The 20,695-nt window shown below is 43.1% G+C and overlaps 1 protein-coding gene and 1 pseudogene across 4 annotated transcripts in view; one reads left to right on the forward strand and one right to left on the reverse strand.

Moving 5' to 3' along the window:
* The window catches only part of CAMSAP2 (calmodulin regulated spectrin associated protein family member 2), a 95,370-nt gene that overhangs the window by 20,222 nt on the left and 54,453 nt on the right, over positions 1-20,695 (forward strand). The gene's annotated exons all lie outside the window — the stretch shown is intronic.
* On the reverse strand, positions 3,113-19,686 carry LOC136132932 (glycerol-3-phosphate acyltransferase 3 pseudogene; annotated as a pseudogene).

Raw genomic sequence — 20,695 nt, forward strand, 5'->3', positions numbered from 1 at the left:
AAGATACACGTCACATGACCTGGTCCTTCTAGCATTAGAGGAGGTTATCTATTTTAGATCCTCTTTAGTAAGAGTGAAACAAACCTACCACATTTTCTTCATTCTTTTTCCTAGTGCAGCTTGTGTGTGTGAAGATACAGGTTTGGTAGACGACTAATCGCATTCCTGTCAGGTTTCTTTCACTCTGTATCGATCCTGCTATTAAATCTGACTCCGGTAGATGAGATTTAAGGAACGTGATGTAAACGATACGGCCTCTGGTCCTCTGGGTCTGGCTTCTGTCTGTGGGCATCAGGCACTCATGCTTGACTACATCACCTGCACCCTTGCGGTGTCACACCTAATGATCTGTGTTTTAATCGCGTACTTGCAGTTTTTCTTACAGTTTGATTTCAGGTTTTCCAGTTGCTGTGAAATTTTGACCGATGATGCCGTACTCTAACTATTTTTCTAAGACCCCTGTGAGAAAATTTCTCAGAGTACTAGTAAAAGCTTTGTTTCCTGAGAAACTGTTTGGTCTGGTTTTAGAGGAGTAAGAATCAGTTTCCTGCCTTGTCCTGCTTTTTGAGAAGTATAATGAAAACTGGTATGTTTAACTGTCCTGAATATATTGACCCCCACCACACTTCCCACCTCTAAATTATCTTGGTATGTTTGAGATCTTTTATTTCTGTATGCTGCCTCCCAGCCTTTTGGGGGGAAGAAATGTGTGGTGGTAGCAGAAATATTCTAAGGCAAGTTTGACTAACCAGATTTTATTAACTCGGGGTGGGTGGGGATTGAAAGCAATGCCTTTTTTAAAAAATGACAACACCCGTTGCAGAGCACATGCTTTCTATCACAGTGCTTTTAAAGAGAGATTTTGAGAGTATAGCCTTTAAAATGTTTTCTTCTGTATTTATATCCATGGGCAAGTGTTTTCAGGCATTACGTTTCAAAGCCAGGTAATAGTTATGATGTATTAAAGTTTATTCATAACTATTAACTGAATTATCTGTCAGATCGCTGGAAGGGGTTGTAGAGTCGTGGTCTGCCTGATGGCTGTCACACATATGTGAGTAAAGGACAGATTGTGAACCAGGCACAGTTGCAGGGCCGGACGCACAGGCTCTGAGAGCTGACGCTAACGCGTGAGTCAGCGTTAAACGTATGGCGAGTTGTGTGCATTAAAACCACAGGGGAGCGCCTTCCACCAGAAGTGTGTTCTGACCCAGATCAGGTTAGCTGTCAGATTATTTGTCAGCACAAACACTGGTATGTAGGATGGCTTGAAAGTTGAGGGACTTGTACAGCAAATGGAGCCAGATGTTAAGAATGATAGCTTTTGAACTTTCCTGCACAGCAAAATGAAGTTGCGCGTGGACTGTGTTCGATATCATCGGGTTGGGCTGGGGGACTTGATCCATGTCATAAAATCTTAAATTCATAGAACTTCAGAGCCATAAAGAGCATTAGAGATCAGAAACCAGTGTGTAGTAGAAGACTTCCCAAACAGGAGGAGCCTGGGGAACACGCGTCCGTGGGAACTCTGAACACAGACCCCCTGGCCCCCAAGGCAGAGCTGCTAGCATAGAGCCTTTAGAAGAGGGGTCAGTACGTGTATTTTCAAACAAGTGTTCAAGGTGATTTGTATGATAAGAATGGGATCTGGGAAATTTGATCTAATCCAGAGTCATTTCAAATATGTAAAACTTAGAATTTAGAGAGGTTAAGTGATTTGCCTAGGGTAGCACTGTTATTTAGTAGCAAAAGTAGAATTAGAATCTGAACGAGCTAAAACTGTGACTTTCTAATTTAGACTGCTGTCATTTGAAGGGAATTTGAGCACTTTAATATTTGGACTCATGCTATCTAAACCGTAGACTGCTTATGAATCAAACTCTTGGTTGTAAATCAGCTTTCCAGCCATGTTTGTATATGTAGGAAATAAGAGTTGATATTTACATTTATAAAACTCCATAAAGTAAATGCATATAGTATGTGTGATATGAAACAAGGAGATTGATTTTCATATTTGATTTATAAAATAACATTTATTATTTAATCAGATCTTGTTTTGGAACAGTCATCCTCATATAACAAAAGTTTTATTTTGAAGTGCTTTCTTTCAATGAGTAGCAAAAAGATTTAATACTCTGCTTAACTAATGGAAATTAAAGTGGGCTGATAAATCATTTGATAAGTAAGGCATAAAATGTTCTCTCAGTGAACTGTCAGGATTGTTATAAGAGATGTTTTTGGTTATTGAGAAAACATAAGCTAAAAAGTTAGTACGTATACCTACTACTGTCCATTACACAGCTTTGTAGTAGTGACAGGCCAGTGAAGCTGTGTTTAGAACACAGAAAGATGATGGAAATATTCGTCTACCCTCAAGAAGGACATTCCTGTAGGTAAAGACGTGTCACTTTATTTTATTACGTTTTGTGGTCTGTGCATTCAGCTGACCACTGACACTCCACTTGAATGATGTGGAACTTAGAATCCAGTGAGGAAGAAGATCGGAAAAAATGCTAATTAGCATGAAACAAGTGCTCTAAGTGTGAGTTTAAGCAATAGGCGTTGGGAACGTACAGATGGGCGTGATGATTTCTGCCGGGGAGGATGAGGAAAGGCTTCAGAGGATGGATGATTAATGGGCTTTCGGTGGTTGGGAAAAGGGGTGGGTGACAGAGGTGACTGCCCTGAAGGAATTCTTGACCCAAGTTGGAACTGAAAGCGTATATGTCACTACTTACAGTGTTGCCTGTGTGGAGGCATAAATGTGAGATGAGGCTGAAAGATAGGGTGGGCTTCCTGGATGGTGAGGAGGCTCTGAGCCGAAGTTGAGGGTCTGTAGCTCTTTCTGTGGTTACAGGCTCATGGAGTCAGTTTTCATGCTGTTTTTCTGGGGTTTTTGTCGGTGGTGGTGGTGGTAGTGGTGGTTTGTTGACTTTTTTTTTTTCCAGCCTGCGTCGAGCAAGCGAAACATGGCAAAACACCGTGAAGCCCTTTGCGTGCTGATTTGCTTCTATCCATCTGTATACGTGTTCACGTACCATCCCACCTGGAAGCCCCTTTGGTTTAGCTTACTCTGTGCCCGGCAGTGTGCCTCCACGTTTCATCCCCCGTCTCACGTAATTGAAATCTTACAACAGCCCTTAGAGGAGAGCGTATGGTCCCCGCTGTACGGATGAGGAAGCTGAGGCTTTGAGAACGCGGCCCCGGCCTCGGAGCCAGCGCAGGGAGGGGCGGAGGCGGGATCCAGGCCAGCTCCGCTGCGGCTGGCTGTAGTTTCGTCTTCGCCCGGGTACGGGAAGTCCTGGGAGGCGGGCCGACGGGAGCGGGTGGGAGGAGACAGGGGCTGTAGGCGGGAGGGAGCAGGGCCGTGTGCCTCTGGAAGCCTGCGCAGCCCTCTTGCCCTGGCTTCTGCTCCTGTAGCCTTGTGTGAAGGGCTGCGGACGGAGGGCGGGTGAAGCAGCGTTGTGATCAGGTCTTCCTGGGGGGTGGTTTAAGACCGTGCCTGGTGATCCCCCGGTTACCACCGATTCTGCTCGGCACACGGAAAGCGCGGAACGGACGAGCCGAGCTGGGGGAGCGTCGTGCGGTCCTCCTCCCTCCTGTTTTCCTTCCCTGCCTCCCTGCCAACTGCCGGCACACTGGTCCGGTCAGCAGCTGCTGTTGGGATTTCCTTGGCACCTCTGTCGCTGGAACTCGGGGTCCTGTACCCATGGAGAAGCTTTAAAAAATCTTTTCCCCGTGTAAGAAGGTTAAAAATTGCACTTTAGAGGAAAAGGATTATATACATGGAACGTGATAGTAGTGGTTGAGAAGGTACTTATTTCTAGTCACCCTTGTATAATAGTGCCTTACAAACTTAGGAGCAGAGCTTGTCTGTGAAAAATTATTTTAAATTCTCATAGCCGTTGTTGAGCAGGGTTTTTTCTTCATGCCTAGTGCCGGGTCTTTCTGTTTCCCACGGATCATGTACCTAGTTTGGGCTCCATCAGTATTTCCGGGTAGCATATACGCCTCAGTTACAAAGTCACAGTATCTCTTGATATCTTACAGCCGTGTTTATTGTGTTTGAGTTTATTTGTAACAGTTATTTAGAACTCCAAATTACTTTCTCGTAGAAATAACTTGACGACTGGTGCTTACTTTACCAGATGATCTCACAGTAACCTTTATATTTATAATAAAACTGCAGTCAGTCAGGCCGTGTATTAATTTATTCAGTTCAGTCGTGTACTCTGTATTACCTGCTGTGATGAAACAGAGTCCCTGTCCTTCAGTGGCTCACTTTCTACTGGAGATTATAGAAACATAAGCACGCTGTAGTACATACGTTTCAGGAGTTCAGAGGCATCGAACTCAGTCCTAATCTTAGTCTGAGTCTTGACGGCTCTGAAGGGGTTGCCAGGTGGGCACAGAAGCGCCTGTTGTAGGTGGTGCGTGAGTGCCAAGGGTGTGAGAGCCGTGTGCACCGTCACAGCTTTAGCCCAGGGTACGTGTCGGGGCCGATGAGAACCGAGGCCAGACCGTTGGATGGGGCCAGGGCACGGATGAGCTTCTGTGTCCCCCAAGTGTCACTTCATCCTGGAAGTAATGGGGCTTTAAACCGGGGAGGAGGGCATCAGACTTGTGTTATAGTCACTGTGCCGTGGGAGAGACACCGCTGGAGGCCGTGGAATTTCAGGAGAAGCGTTTTTGAGGTGGAATTGAGATTTTTTTTTTTTTTTAATCTGTCCCTACCCCCCACCCTTCCCCCCTGGTAACCGTAAGTTCCTTCCCTAAGTCTGTGAGCCTGTTTCTGTTTTGTAAATAAGGTCATTTGTATCATTTTGTTTTAGATTCCACATGTAAGTGATATCATATGATATTTGTCTTTCTCTGTCTGACTGACTTCACTTAGTGTGATAATCTTCAGGTCCATCCCTGTTGCTGCAAATGGCATTATTTTACTCTTTTTTATGGCTGAGTAATATTCCATTGTATATCTGTACCACATCTTCTTTATCCATTTCTCTGTTGATAGACACTTAGGTTGCTTCCATGTCTCGGCTATTGTAAACAGTGCTGCAGTGAACACTGGGGTGCATGTATCCTTTTGAACCAAGTTTTCCTCCAGATATATGCCCAGTAGTGGGATTGCTGGGTCATATGGTACTTCTATTTTTAGTTTTTTAAGGAACCTCCATACTGTTCTCCCTAGTGACTGTATCAATTTACATTCCCACCAACAGTGTAGGAGGGTTCCCTTTTCTCCACATCCTCTCCAGCATTTATTGTTCGTAGATTTTTTTGATGATGGCCATTCTGACCTGTGTGAGGTGATACCTCACTGTAGTTTAAATATGCGTTTCTCTAATGATTAGTGATGTTGAGCATCTTTTCATGTGCCTCTTGGCCATCTGTATGTCATCTTTGGAGAAATGTCTCTTGAGGTCATCTGCCCATTTTTTGATTGGGTGTTTGTTTTTTTTGGCATTGAGCTGCATGAGTTGTTTGAAAATTTTGGAGACTAATCCCTTGTCGGTTGCATCCTTTGCAAATATTTTCTCCCATTCTGTGGGTTGTCTTTTTGCTTTGTTTATGGTTTCCTTTGCTGTGCTAAAGCTTTTGAGTTTAATTGGGTCCCATTTGTTTATTTTTACTTCCATTACTCTGGGAGATGGATCGAAAAATATATTGCTGCGATTTATGTCAGAGAGTGTTTGGCCTATGTTTTCCTCTAAGAGTTTTATGGTATCAGGTCTTACGTTTAGGTACGTAATCTATTTTGAGTTTATTTTTGTGTGTGGTGTTAAAGAGTGTTCTAATTTCATTTTTTGACATGTAGCTGTTCAGTTTTCCCAGCACTGTTTATTGAAGAGACTCTCTTTCCTCCATTTAATAGTCTTGCCTCGTTTGTTGCAGATTAATTGACCGTAAGTGTATGGGTTTATCTCTGGGCTTTCTATCCTGTTCCATTGATCTATATGTTGGTTTTTGTGCCAGTACCACACTGTTTTGATGACTGTAGCTTTGTAATATAGTCCGAAGTCAAGTCCTCAGTTGGGAAATGAAGAAGAGAACCTAGGATAAGGACTGGCCAAAAGATTTTAGCCCTTATATCAACTCCAAGTAATTAATTGTTGGCTAACTGCTAGAAGCTGGGAAAACCAGCTCTCTGGTTTCGCTTTGTTCTGGGAGCCTCAGGCTCCTCTGTTGCTTCTGGTGGTTTTGAATGCTGATACTTTTACCTAATAGGTTAAAAAAACAAAATAAGTAAAGGGACAGCCTTTTAGTTTAAAAATCTTGAGCTGATGGTCTTACGTCTTATTTTTGGTCAGAAAGATAAAGGTTACTCTAAGTCTCGTCTTAAGCTTCTCTTTTCTTCTTAGCACCTGTTGAAAAACATAGGGATGTATGTAAGTGAAAGTGGGTCTTTGTTGTACTAAGGAATGGAGTAAGATTGATATGCATTTTGTTAGAAACGTCTGGTTTTTCAGTTTGTTATGTTACATTTATGTTTTTACCAAGAAGGTGGATGGGAATTCACTTCTTTAATGTACTTACTGAGCTCCCACTGTGCACTCCAGGCTAGGCGTTGGTGATGAAGTCTATGGTCTCTGCCCTAAAGATGCTCCTGGAGACCTGAGGTGAGGAGTCACATGGATTGAAGGATCTGTAGTGTGAAAATGGGATAGGACCGAAGGTGGAGAGTTGTGGGGATAAAGTCAGGTATGAGGACAGTTGAACGTACTTTACAGATGTTAATTATCCACATGCAATATGTGATACGGGTATTAGTATCGCTGTTCTATAGATGAGGAAACTGATACTCCAAAAGGTGAGTTGACTTGCCCAAGGCCAGACAGGTGAGAAATGCCGATGCTCAGGCTTAGCTTGTATCTGCCGACTCCCAGGCCCACGCTCATCCCGTTTATACGATGGCCTTCCAAAAACCCTAAAACACACACAAAAAACCCGCTACTATTTCTGTAGTGTTTAACAGCTTATAAAGAATTTACACTTTTTTTTTTTTGGTAACAACTAGGAAAAGTAAATAGGGCAGTTATTACCATCTCTTTTTATAACAAGTAAGGAAACTTTATGGATGGATGTTGTGAGTAACTACTTGTTCAGTTCTGACTGGAACAAGTGTGCAAAGAGGCAGTGAACAGATGGCGGCGATTGTGTAGCCAGTTGGTGACAGAGCAGTGACAGGCTCAGGCCTCCCTGACCCCTGACCCGGTGCTTGTTCTGCACATACACTGTGCCACCACCCTTGCTCCTGTTCTTGTGGATTTTATTCTGCATGGATTCTGCGGAGACCAGCAGAGAGTGTCAGCGTGAAGCAGGATGTGACACAGTGAGAGGGTGTACAGCAGACACACGGAATGGTGAGAGGAGCGGGTTAGGAACCCCAAGAGCAGGGGAGGTCGGCGGGAAGGGGAGTTGTTCTGGTCGCCCAAGCGAGGGGCTGTCTTAGTCTCTTCAGGCTGCCATAACAGAATCCCACAGACTCCGTGGTTAATGAACAAGCGAAATTTATCCCCCCCAGTTCTGGAGGCTGGGAAGGCCAAGGTCAAGGAGTCAGCATGGTCGGGTTTTGGTGAAGGCCTTTTCTGGGTTGTAGGCTGCCAGTTTCCCGCTGTGACCTCACGTGGGGGGACAGGCAGGGAGCTCTCCGGAGCCTCTCTTACAAGGGCACGAATCCTGTTCACAAGGACCCCACCTCAGGACCTGACCACCTCCCAGAGGCCCCACCTCCTCGTACCATCAGCTGGGGCTTTAGGGTTCAGCATAGGAGTTTTGGGGGAACACAGACATTCAGATCACAGCAGGTACTCTTCTTACGTAGGGACGTCTCATTTAGTGACAGCTGACGTATGAAGATACAGACTTTTAAAAATAGAGTGATTCACTTTGCAAAATAATTTTTAAATTTTAAAAATGCTTTACACCAGGATTTATTTTCACAACGTTGCTTTGGAAAAATACGACTTTTAATCACCCAAGTTTCTAAGAATATGTGAAATGAAAAATATCGTCCATATCATAATGTTCAGTGTAACGTTCATTTTTTTTTTGGGCCTCTCACTGTTGTGGCCTCTCCCGTTGTGGAGCACAGGCTCCAGACGTGCAGGCTTAGTGGCCACGGCTCATGGGCCCAGCCGCTCCGCGGCATGTGGGATCTTCCCGGACCGGGGCACGAACCTGTGTCCCCTGCATCAGCAGGCGGACTCTCAACCACTGCGCCACCAGGGAAGCCCACGTTCATTATTTTAAAAGACTTGCTCTTACGTATAGTGCACAGTCTCCTTTATCTGTTGAAAACATATTTTATATTTCTCATTTTTCCCCAGCTTTATTGATAAAACTTGCATCTATTTAAGGTATATCATTTAATGTTTTAATATACACATACACTATGTATACTGACCATATCGAACCAAATATTATGCCTAGTGCTTAAAAATGAAATGTTAATTTCTGGCCATAAAAATCAGATGTTTTAGACAAATTGGGATGGTGGAGAGTTTGTTTCCCCAGAGACCCTGTCTGCGCTCCCTCCCTGTTGTCGGTGGTTTATCCAGGAGTTAGGCTGCCTGATGTAGGAGGGCTGATCGCATTGTGCGGGGGAGAAACCCACAGCACTGTGGTGGAAGGCGAGGCCGAGCTTGCGGGTGCCCTGCCGAGGCCCCGGAGCCCTTCGGTTTCTGTCCTTCCTGAGCCCACTGGTCCAGCGCTCCCAGAGTCTGTGCGCTGCTTCAGTGTCCCCACCAGTAAGTCCCAGTTGTTGTTTAAATTAGCGTAATTAATTCAACAGACTCTGTTGCCTGCCATTAAAAGAAACATAGCTAAACATTAAAGAAGCCACTCATTTCCCTTTATTTCCAGGTGAGGACAGACTTAACTGTAAAAGTAAAAGTTTTAGAGCAAAGGGACCATCACAGCCATCTGGCCTGGAGTTTTGAAATTCTCTTGACTGAGACTCACAGTTAGAAATGCATTCTGCCTCAGGACCCACGCCTGGTCTGGCTAGAGAAACGCATGTGACAGTTATCCTTGTAACTTGAGTTTTTTCCTGTTCTATTTGGAAAGAATGTGGACTGCAATCGACTGAACCTGCTTCACGCGTGACCGTGAGTGGGGCATAAACCCACGTTTAAAATCGCTTGTTTAGTTAAGTTTTTTTTTTTTTTACAGAGAAAAAAATGGTGAAATGACAGTGTTGGTACTGAAAACTCAATAACCATACTCATGTTTTTCTTAAAAATAGATTCTAATATACAAGTTACCAACGTGTATCTGTTTTAATGCAAAGAACTGTGGGAATAGAGTTTGTATGTGGACTTGCCTCCTTAAGATTGATGTTACCTAGGGACTTCCCTGGCAGTCCAGGGGTTAGGACTCAGCGTTTTCACTACCATGGGCCCAGATTCAGTCCCTGGTCTGGGAACTAAGATCCCACAAGCCACACAGTGAGGCAAAAAATATCTATATCTATATCTGTATCTATCTATCTTATCTAATTTCTATGGTATGCTGCTGCCAGATTAATTTTCCTGAAATGGCACTTTGATACCTGTCTTATTTTCCAGTTAAAAAATTTTAATCATTTTATTTGACTTGAAATGCAGTATACGTTACGGATTCAGATGCGTGTTCTTTTGAAAAAATTTGACTTTCAGAGCTAGTGTCTAAAGTGTGGTGTAACAAATTACTTCAAACTTTGTCTGTAAAATAGATAATTCACTTGTAAATAATGAAAGTTTTATTCTTTCTGTTTGTAATCTCATCTCCATAACATATTCAAAGTAGCAAAAGCTAAGATACTTAGGAAGTTGTCTGATATTACAGACCTGCCAGCAGTACTTTTTGATGATTATTGAAGGTGAAGTAAATGTATATGAACTAGGACTTTTCGTCTTTTAAAAAGGGAAGAAAGGTAACTATTCATTGTAGGTTACTAAACTTACGTAGGTAGTACTGTAGAGGATGGTTTTTCTTTATTTATGTGATACATACAGCATTAGTATACATAATTGGAGCACCGAGATGGAGCTGTTTTAGCAGGTTTGGTGTAGAAATGCGGATTTTTCTAATCTGCATGCTTACAGTCCAGTGCTGTCTAGCGGTGCACGGTCCCAGCAGTGGTTCGCAGCCACCGACACCCCAGTCTGTGTCGAACAGATCGATCCCCCATCCCCATCCCCATCCCCATGATACCGACCCATTTTTGTAGCTTGCTAGATTGTAGTAGTTTAGCAGATTGTTTTTAATTAATGTCAGTGATGAGCTTTAAAGGAGGAAAATAGATGATTATTTTAAAACTGTACCAAAAAAAAAAAACAAACTTTGCAGACTGTTCCATTTGAATGCTTGCCTGTGTTTAGACACCTGGGTAAATGAGCTTCTGTAATGGGGGAAAGAAAAATCTTTGTAATACTCGGTTTCTTCTGAGCTCACACTGTTCTGTGGTTGAAAAGAGGGTTTTAATGAGCTGTGTTACAAAGTGAGCTGTGTTACAAAGCTGTCCCTGGGGCCTGTCTTTTCAGGAAGTTCTTACATACTTTCAGGGATCGAAGAATGCTAATTATTGTTCTCCTGAAGCTAAAATATTTAGTTTGTGGTAAACAGTCCAGCTAGTAAACAGATTAAAAAGGTAACTTTAAAGAGTGATGAGGAAGGACTGTGGAGCATATAAAAGCGGGATGATGTGACGGAGCGATCGGGGGAATCGTATGCAGGTCCATCATGGATAGAAGGGTCGGGGCAGCCTCGCGTGCAAGAATGAGCAGAGGTCTCCATGAGGGTTCAGTTAGGCCGAGGCAAGGGGGAGAGCATCGCTGACAGAGGGAGCCTCAAAATAAATCAGCTTCACGTCTGGACGGTAAAGTTCCTACTAAGAGTGTCCTGGACGAAACATGTTCAGGAACTTGAAATTTTAGGGCCACATTTATTCGGCTTGTAATTCGTACAGCATGAACTACTTGATTCATTCAGTAATCCTGGTTGAGAATTACTGTGGGCCTAGGCGATAGGAGACAGAGATGGGAAGGCAGACCAAGCCTCGCTTGCACAGAACTAATATTTGAGTAGCAAAGACGAGCAATGAAAAGCTAAACCAGTTGTAATAATTGCAGATGGTAGTAAGCGCTCTGAAGAAAATAAATAAAAAAGAAAGAGGTGGAGGGAGTGAAGAATGCTGTTTTCATAGGAGGTGGTCGGGGAAGGCTTGTCTAGAGAGTTGACATTTGAACTGAGACCTAAATACCAGAAAGAAGCAGCGTGTGTGACAGCTGGGGAAAGAACAATCCAGGGAAAAGGGACAGCAAGCTAAAGGCCTGGATGTGTGTTTCAGGAGCTGAAAGGCCACGGAGGCTGGTCATGAGCAGGGTGATGAGTGATGTTCAGCATCTTTTCGTGATGCCTGTTGGCCGTCCATATGTCTTCTGTGGAAAAATGTCTATTCAGGTCCTCTGCCCATTTTTAAAATTTTTTTTTTTTTGGTTGCTTTTTTTTGGTCTTTTTCTTTTTTGGCTTTGTTTTGTTTTTGATTTGAGTTGTATGAGTTCTTTGTATATTTTGGGTATTAGCCCCTTATCATTTGCAAATACCTTCTCCCATTCAGTAGGTGACCTTTTTGTTCTGTTGACAGTGTCCTTCACTGTGCAAAAGCTTTTAAGTTTGCTGAGGTCCCATTGATTTATTTTTGCTTTTCTTTCCCTTGCCTGAGAAGGCAGATCCAGAAAAAGGTCACTAAGACCAGTGCCAAAGAGTTTTCTGCCTGTATTTTCTTCTAGGAGTTCAGGTCTTACATTTAGGTCTTTAAATGATTTTGAGGTTTATTTTTGTGTACGATGTGAGAACATGTTCTAATTTTATTCTTTTACATGGAGCTGTCCAGTTTTCCCAGCACCACTCATTGAAGAGACTGTCTTTCCTCCTCTGTATTTCTTGCCTCCTTTGTTGTAGGTTAATTGATCGTAGGTGTGTGGGTTTATTTCTGGACTCGTTATTCTGTTCCACTGATCTATATGTCTGTTTTTGGGCCAGTACCGTACTGTTTTGATGACAGTATAGTATAGTCTGAAGTCAAGGATCGTGGCACCTCCAGTTTTGTTCTTTTTTTTCACAATTGCTTTGGCTGGAGTCCATTTCTTATCAATATTTCCCTTTCCTGGGTATGGACTGAAGGGAAGGATGTGAGGGCTTAGAAGAGAGAGTGTATTTCCTTTTCCTTAAGCCAATTTCATGATTAAAAGGCTTTAGATTTTTGTTGTTTAGATAAAGCTACTTCAGAAAAACACTTAAAACTAACTGGAAAAGCAGTGGTGGAAAATCTTGGATAATAATCTGGAAGGAAATAGAATATTGTATTTATCTCCATTTCTTTCTTACAGTGTTTTATTTTTATTGAGATACAATTGACGTAGAACGTTGTATTAGTTTTAGGTGTACAGCATATATGTTTCTATTGCTGGATTGCAGTAGGTTCCGTTTTATCCCTACTCTGAAGCCTTTTGGGTTTCTGTTTGGGAGATGAGGATGGAGAGATACACACAACAAATGGCTTTATCTGCTAAAGCTTTTTTCTTTTTCTTTCTTTCTTTTTTTTTTTTTTAACTCTATAAGAAGTCGTTTTTTTAGAAAGAGTGAATCACAGAGTTCAGCTTATTTTTGTATGCTGGAGCCAAAATGAAATTCCTCAGATAAAGTGTAAACAGGGAGAAATCGTTTACTACTTCGCAGTTCTCCATCCAGCCGACAGGGGATGCGCTTTTTGTGCAGAATCAGCTCCACAAAATCAGGGCTGTGTTGATCATGTTGTGTTCCCAGCTCCTGGCCCAAAGATGCTGCCTCAGTGAAGGAAGAAGAGATGTTAGTGAATATTTAAATTAAGAATTAAATCTATTTTGAAAGAGAAGTCATTCAGAATTACAACCGAGAGAGTGGTAGAGATGTGGTTTTTGTTTTCGTTTGCCTACAGATTTGAAAAGCGTGAGCTGTGATTATTCATGACAGGACACGCATGTTTACTGAGCTTCCCCATGAGGTCTTCTGGGGGAGGGAGGCCCTGAGAATCTAATTAAGTGATGAGATTGTTGGCTTTCTACTTTACCGTTTTAATATAGTAAGCGCCTGTCTGCTTTCAGATAGTCAGCTGATGTTGACTTCCCTCTCCACCTCTGCTTTCTGTATCCAGCTGTGCCGTTTAAAACTTCACAATTCAGACCGCCTGGGGGGGTGGGAGGGAGGGAGCCGCCAGAGGGAAGAGATATGGGAACATAGGTATATGTATAACTGATTCACTTTGTTATAAAGCAGAAACTGACACACCATTGTAAAGCAATTATACTCCAATAAAGATGTAAAAAACCAAACCAAACAAAAAAACTTCACAATTCATATTCATATATCAAATCACCAGGATGTACGTTTTAAATGTCTTAACAATTTTATGTAGGTAAAGCTGAAATTTTTTTAAAAATCACATTAATTAATTCTGTTTATAACACAGAATTAATTAATGCATTTTTACCAGTTTGTTTTCATGAAGTGAAGTATGCTTGAGCTATAATTAGGTCTACTAATACCAAGGATATAGTTTAGAAACTAAATCCAGTTACAGTAGATTTTAGGTTGTCGCTCAGATTCTTTCATTATAGAGTTATGTGGTATTTCTCTAGAAATAGTTTAATTGTAAAGTAACTTCAGAGTTTTATTGCATTTGGCCAGAGCCATTTTTTGGTAAGAGCAGATTAAATCCAAGGAGTCGTTGACCCCTAGCTTCTGCCTTGTTGCTTAGCCCAAGGTGATAAATGAAGCCAATGAGAGTCTCTGCTTCAGAAACCTGAACAAACCATGGAAGGAATTTGCTTGTTAGCAGATTGAGAAACTAAGCAGAGAGTCCTGAGGAGGGAGAGTTAGGGCTGGGAAGGCATGGCAGACTGTGGAGTTAGGGGCAGGGAGAGCGCCTGGAAAGGGTCATAGCCATCTTTCCACATTGATGAGTATAGACCCATGCCATCATTTTTCAAGACCGTACAATACTCTGTGGTGTGAAAAGACCATAATTTATTTTTTTATTTTTTTAAAACTTTATTTATTTATTTATGGCTGTGTTGGGTCTTCGTTTCTGTGCGCGGGCTTTCTCCGGCTGCGGCGAGCAGGGGCCAGTCTTCATCGCGGTGCGCGGGCCTCTCTTGTTGCGGAGCACAGGCTCCAGACGCGCAGGCTCAGTAGTTGTGGCCCATGGGCCCAGTCGCTCTGCGGCATGTGGGATCCTCCCAGACCAGGGCTCGAACCCGTGTCCCCCGCGTCGGCAGGCAGATTCTCAACCACTGCGCCACCAGGGAAGCCCAAAGACCATAATTTATTTGCCCAGTTCCTTGATGGATGTTTAGAACCTCCCCGCACTGAAAGGTTTGTAAGTATAACAATGACGTGATCAGAGTTCCATGTTCAAAACATAGAAATAAGAGACTGTGTCACTAAGACTGAGCAGGCTGAGTGCGTATTGTAGTGACCTTTCCTGAGGTCGGGAAACGGGGAGAGGACGAATTGCAGTGCGGGGAACGGCCACGCTACAGTGAAGAGATGCCCGTTGAGGTGTGTGCTGAAGATAGACATTTGGGGATCACCTGAGTAGTCCTGGATAGCTGAAGCCATGGGATTGAGATGACTGGGGAGGGCGTGTTTCAGAGGAAAGAGAGAAGGTTAGGGATGGAATTGTTAGAAGCAACCAATGTTTAAGTAATGCACAGAAGGCACTGTGGAGAACAGACAAAGGTGTGGGATGAAGAACTGAACATTTCTGGATAGTATCAGGAGTCTTCTTGTTCTGATGACATCTGTTTTTCTTAATGATTTTTATCCTCATTTTGCTCGGTAATTATTCTTTTGGTCTTACGTCCCAGACTGGGAAAATACTTTAACCTGTCTGTTCAATATGTAGAACATCATGGGAGATTAAGAGTGATCTCAGAGATTTTTCTAAAGTAGTTTTGAAAAAAAAACCTTAAAAGTTTCCTTTAAAAAAAACGATGAGGCATACAGGTTCAGAAATGCTTTGGGTATTTTGACATTTTATTAATTGCAGTATGGTGCACTGGTACCACTTGTTTATATTCAGCTTTTCCTTCCCATCTTTGGCAGAATTGATGCCACACCGCTAGTTTCCACATTAGCTATAAGAACGTTACCGAAGAAAGCCTGAAAATACGAGGAAAACTGATTTTTTTCTATCCTTCTTTTGTTAAACAGCACTGTTATTGATAAACAATAGCATTATTTCTTGAATTTTTTAATGATCTAAATTAGAATTTAGATTTGAATAATGTCAGTACTTAATGGGTCATTAAAAATTAATGTTTTAAAGGAGTTATGTTTGTTACGGTCTACCAAAATTATAGTGGTGGCATTTTATGTGGACAGTAAGGTATTGTATTACCAGCTCAGAGGGTTAACAAAAAAACTTGATAGTCTTTTGATCTCTTTACACATTTCTTCACCTTAGAATGAACACAGGGGAGATTTGACAGTTTTATCGTAGGTAGGAGCATTTCTTGAGAGTTACGTCACCAGATTAGTTTGGGGGTCTCGTGCTGACAGCGTCTGTTCTAAGTGCACTGGCTCCTATACGTATTGAAACTCCTTTCATGTAAGCACTCGTTTTCCTGCCAGTTACCTAGTGAGGTACCTCCCAGATCTACAGCTCTTTACCTCTGGCCAGTATCTATGTGTAGAGGCCGTGATGCCGACCTCGGTGAAGTTAGGTGTCTTAGTTCTGCCGCTGTGGCATGTTTGTCTCGGCACTGCTTGCCAACAGGCCTTCATCTGGAAGGAAATGGTGACCTCTACTTGGTGGGTTGGAGGAAAGGTGTTCCTACTTCTTACTTTGCTGTTTGAGTTTCTGCCGTAGCTGTGTCCAAATCTTGTGACATTTTGCCCACTGTTATTCAACTTTAACTTGTCTTTGTAGTTTCTGAAAACCTGGGTGGTAACCTTCCACGTCACCAGGGAGAGACATCATGACCTTCCTTTTTCTCTTCCCCGTAGACAGTGCTTGGCAGATGAGTCCTGACTGCATGGTGGGCAGATGAGGGAACAGCTATGATTGTGTCAGAACCTCGTGTGGTTCACTTTCTTTTTTTCTCTGGTAAAGCTAGTGCTGTCAGGTGCAGTTTTCATACGTACCCAGCTGAAAGAAATCTGCTGACAAACTTCCTTTCGGGTAATTTTTTGAGTGTTAACTGGAGCTTTTACTGATGGTTATTTTTATATGATGAAGCATATTTCGGTGTATTTTATGCAACTTGTTTTCGATTTTGAGATTTGAGGCACAGTTTTTGGCTCAGCATATCCATATGCCTGGAAAACTTTCAAATCTGGAAAGCTATAAAACACAAACATACTTTGAAGTACACCATATGTGGCTGGTTCAGCTGCACTAGGAATGTCACATTGGTTCGCAAGTGAAAGAACATAGCTGTCATTCTACGTCGTTGGCATGAGGTGGCAGCAATTATGTTGAGTGGTGGTGGACGAGCCTGAGCTGCCATATGTAAACGGTCATAAAAATAAAACTTGCCCAGGTCACTATGGTTAGGACGTTTGAAAAGCACGAACGTTCTGTACTTAAATCGTGATGTGTTGGGTATAATCATCTACTTCCGTGGGTTTTCCGTAAAGCGGCGCACGCTTTGCTGTCCCCGTGGTGGCTGTCTTTTCCTGCTTCCACTGTCTTTGGTGGCTCATTGCAGCCCCCCCACTCTTAGTGGGCCAGGCGCACTCCTAATTTCATTCCTTAAAGTATCGATCCATGTAGCATTTGTTTGGGGGAACATAAAAATAAATGATTACGGGGCCTTCCCTGGTGGCGCAGTGGTGGAGAGTCCGCCTGCCGGTGCGGGGGACGCGGGTTCGTGCCCCGGTCCGGGAGGATCCCACGTGCCGCGGAGCGGCTGGGCCCGTGAGCCACGGCCGCTGAGCCTGCGCGTCCGGAGCCTGTGCTCCGCAACGGGAGAGGCCACGACGGTGAGAGGCCCGCGTACCGCAAAAAAATAATAATAATTAAAAAAATGATTACGATGAAGTTTGAAGATTATCTTTAGGTAATAAATTATTCTGCAGGCTAATCCCATCGTCATACACTGACTGATACCCGAAGTAATAAAACACTACAAATCATTGTGTCACATAACAACTTCTAGAGTACTTTGATGTACTTTGGTCTCATCTGATGCCTTGTGGGATGAGAAATTATGTATTATCTACATTTAACAGATGAAGAAGAAGACCCTCAATGAAGTCTGAGTGACTTCCAGGTCAGAGCTTTCTTTTTAAAAATCAGCTTTGTCGAGGCATAATTTAAATAAAGTGTACCTATTTAAAGTAAATAGTTTTGAGTTTTGACAAATGTATACACTCATGTAAATACTACTCCAGTTAAAACATAAAATGTTTTTATTGGCCCCCAAAATCCCTTCGTGCCTCTTTGCTGTCAGATCCCCATCTGCATCCCGTGCTAGATCTCCATCAGTCTCCTTCCCGTCCCTGTAGGTGAGTTTTGCCTGTTCTAGAATTTCATACAGATGAAAGCATAATGTATGAACTTTTATTTTTTAATTTATTTTTCTTAGAAATGTAGAATTTATTTATATTCACCGTAAAATGGTGTCACATTTTGTACATGGTTACCAGAAGAGAAATGACACTTGGATGACGCCATACTGCTATCGACATGGCTTATGCTGCAGAGTCGGGAAACACTTACTTTCCCCTTTAAAAAAATTTAAAGCTCGGTTTCCAAAAGGTAGTCTTACCACTTCTTTTCCTGTTCAAGAAACTGGGGAAATTCTGCAATAAAGGACGAAGGGGTGGAAGGGGAGGAACAGTGCTTCCTTCACTCCTGCCCCTGCTGAAGACACTCAGTGGGATTCGCAGTTGTCAAAGGTTCCTATTTGAAATGTGTTTGGTTACAAGATAAAACAAATCAGTAGATGGGAGAGGCCTTAAGTATAGATCTTTAGCATACAAACGAGGAAGACTAAAAACTCTATCACCTATTGCTGGCTAACTTACTCGCAAGCTGCCTACATACAGATGTGCACACACAGTAACGTGGACTCCTTTTCTTTGGTAAAGCTCACCAAATAGAAGGTCTCTTCTAACACGCTAGTAAAAAATATTTAATTTCCTTTCAACTTTCAGATCAAGTGGCCACAAATCTGTCCTCTCTCCTAAATACTGTCCTCCATTTTTCTTTTCAACCTTGTGGTAGAACAAAACCGTAACAGTAACTCGAGTGATGTGAAATCCATGTTTAAGTGATAGAAGGAAATGGGAGGAGGGGGCCCGAGAAAGCTAATCGTGAACACAGCTCGGGGGGTTTTCTTGAGAATTACTGTATCAACGAGTTCCAAACACAACTGAGTTCCACAGATGTTTTAGAAGTACTTTTCCCGGGGCAAATACTTCATTCAATTCACAGTGACACAGTCGTTTTACAGAAGGCAGACCATGTTGAAATAGGTAAACTACTTAACTGCTCGTGAGGCTAATGCTGGGACAACAAAAGCCAACAAGGGCACCGTGGATTCCGCCTCTGGCATAAAGGTCGAGACAGTCATCCAGTAGAAAAGATTAACAATAAAAAAACAAAAAAAACAGTGCACCCTCCCCCCCCCCGCCAAAAGAGAAAGCTTCACCACATTCCATTTCCGAGGGCTAGTTCTGGAAAGCCTGGGTGGCATTCAGTCTGCTTCCGTGTTGAGATACCCATTGCCCACAGTCATCTTGCTGTGCTTCTTCTGTGGCTCTGCCTTAGAGACGTCCTTCACCTAGGCTCTCTTCAGCCCTCTATCCCAAGGGAGCTCAGTCAGCCCTCCTTGTACAGCAATAGCAGACTTAACCCTATTAGCAAACTGGGCTGCATCTTCTCCTTTCTCTCTGGTCACGGGGGGCGCGTACCGCACAGCACAGACAGTGGCCCAGCTGGTCATCACTCAAAGCAGGTAGCTCACCGTGTTGTATTTACTGCTGTTCCAAAATGCATCACCAAACTAAGGATCATACTTAATTGCAACTGGGTGTATGGTTCCTCCAATTTTAAAGCGTCCCTTTTTAAATACCATGACTGAAGTATTGTTGATGCAAGTTCCTTCAGGAAAGATGAGTATGGGTAATTTTTTCTTATCAGCTTGCTGTAAACCAACAGACTGATCCTAGTGAAAGCCAAGGTAATTCTCAGAGGCAGTAGGACACAGTAGCGCACTGTGACACCCAGCACCACACCATGGTGAGACACGGACTGATGTCTGGAAATAAACATTGGTCCTTGCGAGGAGATTCCATGACACTAGCTCCTCTGAGGAGAACCGCTGGGTCACTTCATCTTCCACAGTGGCCTCCAGTACCTTCTTGGAGAAATAAAACACGTCAGACAGCTCCAAGTCCCTTCCTCACAGACCGGACAGCCCATTTCCCACGGGTGACTCATCTCTGGATAATACCAACAGAAGCTGAGTTTTTAAGAACTGACTCCTTTGAAGCTCCTTTTTCAATCTGTAATGTGGTCCACTCTCAAGTTTTCACCAGGGTCTTCACGTTGAGCTCGGAGATGCCCAGAGACGCCCCAGAGGCCGAAGCTCCTAGCATCAGAGTCAGGCCGGTGTGAAGGATCTTCCCGGCCAGCCCCACACCATCCATGGTTCGGCGCACCCAGAAGGGGTCCCCGGAGGAGGTCCGAGTGTGCCGGCTGTCCCTGTGCCCGGCTCCCAGGAGTCAGTGCCGCCACCTCCCAGCACTTACCGCTGCAGGGAAAAACGAACTTCTGAAATTGGATTCTCTCGCTCATACTTGGTTGATTCAGTCACGCTGTTACGTGTCGTCTGTTCCTTCTTATTGCCGAGTATCATTCCATTTTATGAAAACCACAATATTCATTCACCTGTTGGTGTACATTGATGTTTACAGGGTTTGACCTATTATAACTAAAGTGGCTGTGAACATTTGTGTACATTTTTGTGAGGACATATATTTTCATTTCTCTTGGGTAAATACCTAGGAGTTGAATTGGTGGGCCATATGTAAGCACGTGTTTAACTTTTAAGTAGCTGTCCAGCAGTTTCCCAAAGTGGCTGTATTTTTTTTTTTTTTTTTGCGGTACGCGGGCCTCTCACTGTTGTGGCCTCTCCCGTTGCGGAGCACGGGCTCCGGACGCGCAGGCTCAGCGGCCATGGCTCACGGGCCCAGCCGCTCCGCGGCACGTGGGATCTTCCCGGACCGGGGCACGAACCCGTGTCCCCTGCATCGGCAGGCGGACTCTCAACCACTGCGCCACCAGGGAAGTCCAAGTGGTTGTATTTTTAATTTTGCCACCAGCAGTGTATGAGGATTCCAGTTGCTCTACATCCTTGTCAACACTTTTGGTGTTGTTTTTTTAATTTTAGCCATTCTAGTGTGAATCAGTATCTCCGTATGGTTTTAATTTCCGTTTTCTTGATGACTAATGTAGTTTAGTGTTTTTTATATGCTTATTGGTCATTCATATGTTGTCTTTTGTGTGTTAAATCTTTTTCTCATTTTCTTATTGGGCTTTTTATTTTCTTACTGTAAGAATTCTTTTATATTCTGACTACAAGTCCTTTGTCCGTTATATGTATTACAGATATTTTCTTCTAGTCTGTGGTTTACCTTTTCATTTTCTTAATAATGT

The sequence above is a fragment of the Phocoena phocoena genome, chromosome 1, assembly GCF_963924675.1.
Source record: "Phocoena phocoena chromosome 1, mPhoPho1.1, whole genome shotgun sequence".
Lineage (NCBI taxonomy): Eukaryota > Metazoa > Chordata > Mammalia > Artiodactyla > Phocoenidae > Phocoena > Phocoena phocoena.